Consider the following 3,736-nt stretch of genomic DNA (forward strand, 5'->3'; position numbering starts at 1 on the left):
AAGAAAATTGGCAGCATGTGACCTCCAGAAGAAGAAGGAGAACACACATACCCCCAATGCAGAGAGAGGTAAGAAACCGTTTTCAGGCTCTCTGCACAGGTACTACGGTGGAGAATGGTTTGGTAGAGTCATCTGAGGGAAGGGATCAGGAGACCCCATTGACCAGAGGGCATGGGATGCATTGTCCTAGGGACGTGGGTTCCATGACCACCACTTCCAAGAGGAGGAGATGGGTGGTGGTGGTCGGGGACTCCCTCCTAAGGGGGATGGAGTCATCCATCTGCCGTCCAGACCGGGAAACTCGAGGGCAATGAAAATGATCATGGGGGCTGGGGCACATGATTTATGAGGAGAGGCTGAGGAAACTGGGCTTGTTTAGTCTGCAGAAGAGAAGAGTGAGGGGGGATTTGATAGCTGCTTTCAACTACCTGAAGGGAGTTTCCAAAGAGGATGGAGCTCGGCTGTTCTCAGTGGTGGCAGATGGCAGAACAAGGAGCAATGGTCTCAAGTTGCAATGGGGGAGGTTTAGGTTGGATATTAGGAAACACTATTTCACTAGGAGGGTGGTGAAGCACTGGAATGGGTTCCCTAGGGAGGTGGTCGAATCTCCATCATTGGAGATTTTTAAGAGCAGGTTAGACAAACACCTGTCAGGAATGGTCTAGATAATACTTAGTCCTGCCATTAATGCAGGGGACTGGACTAAATGACCTCTCGAGGTCCCCTCCAGTCCTATGATTCTATGATTTCTATGATAGTCAAGCTGATAACTACTCCAGTGTCTATCAAAAAATCCCTCATAGGGCACCCCTTGATCACCCCCTGGAGCATAGGGCAACTGGATACGTCCCATCCCAGACTGAATATGGACAGGATGCCTCCCTGGGCACCTCTAGGTTATAGTCTCCCCCTCCCAACCGTTCTGAGAACAATAACACTCCTGTCTCCTAGCAAAATTGTGTGCCTGACACTGCAGGCAATCCCAATCCCCTGGTCTCCATGACCACACGCCCCTGCCAAGCTGGTGAGATCCTGGGTAGCCCGTTTAGCTTGAAGTCTCTGACTCTGCTCTTCTATTGCTGCCTGCTCATCCCTGACTACCCACCCGAAATCACGGCCCCACGGGCGGTGGGTATAATAGGCCTGGAGAGGCTCAGCCTCCCCTGGTGCAGCCGCTGCTGCCGGACGCCAGTTGTGTTTTGGGTGGGGGAAATCTTTGCTTATTATTATGCCCTTTGCTGTCAATACGCTTCACGGTCTGAGCAGGGCAGCCCCAGGTGAAACAGGCCTCTCATCCAAGAACTTCTGGCTCCATCCCACTGAAGGATTATTATGGTGAGCGGCACCAGGTGGCCCTTCTTGTTACATAGGCTGATGAGTTCTTGTTCAGTCCCTTTGGAAGACAATCTTGTGCATTCAGTGATGCAGTTGTCCTAGGAGAGAAGCTGTGGCAGACAGCGGCTGCTGTCTCTCTGTATTTGGAGGCAATTCTTGGCACAGAGTAGCTTCCTGGGAAGCAGGCATTGGTGCATGCTGAGATTTTGGGAGGAGGGGATTTCCCGTGTGCGGTTTGCCTCTGTTCCAGGACTGCTGTATTATGTTAATAAAGCAAATCACACTTAGAATTCACCCAGCCTCTGTACACTGATTTCTCCTCCACTAGGAACCTGACCGGCAAGGCCCAGGACATCTCACGCTCACCAGAGGGGCAACCCTTGTATCAGTAGGATAATATCAAGGCTGGCCTTACATATGGGTGATGTGGGTGACCAGCCAGGGCACCATGGTCAAGAGGCAAGAAGGGGGGTTGGCATAGGGTGCGAGGCTGCAGAAAGGAGCTCAGGGCAGTGAGGGAGGAGGCAGCGGGGCCCTGGGATGATGGGGAGCCCAGGGGAGCAGCATGGTCCAGGGGTGATGGGGGGGAACCCAGGGAGGCAGTGGGGTCCAGAGGCAATGGGGGATGGGTGGGAGATCCAGGGGCAATGGGGGACCCAGGGAGGCCAGGGGTGATGAGGGGTAGAGGGAGCCTGTGGAAGCAGTGGGAGCCTGGGGTGATGGGTGGGGAGCATAGGGAGGCAGTGGGGGTCAGGGGTAATGAGGGGGACCCAGAGAAGCAGTGGAAGCCAGGGGCGATGGGGGGAGGTGAGGAGCCCAGGGAAGCAGCGAGGTCCAGGGGCGATGGAGAGATGGGTGGGGACCCAATGAGGCAGTAGGGGTCGGGGTGATGGGGGGAGCCAAGGACGATGGGGTGATGGGGGGGAGCCAGGGGAAGCAGTGGGAGCCAAGGACGATGGGGGTGATGGGGCCCAGGGTGGCAGTGGGAGCCAGGGGCGATGGAGAGATGGGTGGGGGACCCAGGGAAGCAGTAGGGATTGGGGTGATGGGCCCAGGGGAAGCAGTGGGAGCCAGGGGCGATGCACGTGGGGGGCCCAGGGAGGCAGTGGGGGTCAGGGGCGATGCGGGTGGGGGGCCCAGGGAGGCAGTGGGGGTCAGGGTGATGGGGGGGGAGCTAGGGGAAGCAGTGGGAGCCAAGGACGATGCGGGTGGGGGCCCAGGGGCGATGGAGAGATGGGTGGGGGACCCAGGGAAGCAGTAGGGGTCGGGGTGATGGGGGGGACCCAGGGAAGCAGTGGGAGCCAGGGGCGATGCGGGTGGGGGCCCAGGGAAGCAGTAGGGGTCAGGGTGATGGGGGGGGAGCTAGGGAGGCAGTAGGGGTCCGGGTGATGGGGGGAGCCAGGGAGGCAGTAGGGGTCGGGGTGATGGGGGGGGAGCTAGGGAGGCAGTAGGGGTCGGGGTGATGGGGGGAGGAGCTAGGGAGGCAGTAGGGGTCGGGGTGATGGGGGGAGCCAAGGACGATGGGGTGATGGGGGGGAGCCAGGGGAAGCAGTGGGAGCCAAGGACGATGGGGGTGATGGGGCCCAGGGCAGCAGTGGGAGCCAGGGGCGATGGAGAGATGGGTGGGGGACCCAGGGAAGCAGTAGGGGTCGGGGTGATGGGCCCAGGGGAACCAGTGGGAGCCAGGGGCGATGCGCGTGGGGGGCCCAGGGAGGCAGTAGGGGTCAGGGTGATGGGGGGGGAGCTAGGGGAAGCAGTGGGAGCCGGGGCGATGCGGGTGGGGGGCCCAGGGAGGCAGTGGGGGTCAGGGTGATGGGGGGGAGCTAGGGGAAGCAGTGGGAGCCAAGGACGATGGGGGTGATGGGGCCCAGGGCAGCAGTGGGAGCCAGGGGCGATGGAGAGATGGGTGGGGGACCCAGGGAAGCAGTAGGGGTCGGGGTGATGGGCCCAGGGGAAGCAGTGGGAGCCAAGGACGATGCGGGTGGGGGCCCAGGGAGGCAGCGAGGTCCAGGGGCGATGGAGAGATGGGTGGGGGATCCAGGGAAGCAGTAGGGGTCGGGGTGATGGGGGGACCCAGGGAGGCAGTGGGAGTCGGGGCGATGGAGAGATGGGTGGGGGCCCAGGGAGGCAGTAGGGGTCGGGGTGATGGGGGGGACCCAGGGAGGCAGTGGGAGCCAGGGGCGATGGGGGACCCAGGGAGTCGGGGCGATGCGGGTGGGGGCCCAGGAGGCAGCGGGGTGCAGAGGGACAGCGTTTCCCCGAGGCCGGTGTGACGATAAGGGACCCTGGCGCCTGTAGTTGCTCCGAGCAGGGCCCAGGAGTGGGAGTTTCCCGGCCGCCCCCCAGGGGAGGGCCCCGGTTCCGGCCCCGGCCCCGGCCCCGAGCAGCCCCTGGCCGCGGC

The sequence above is a fragment of the Chrysemys picta genome, chromosome 24 (assembly GCF_011386835.1).
Source record: "Chrysemys picta bellii isolate R12L10 chromosome 24, ASM1138683v2, whole genome shotgun sequence".
NCBI classification, from domain to species: Eukaryota; Metazoa; Chordata; order Testudines; family Emydidae; genus Chrysemys; species Chrysemys picta.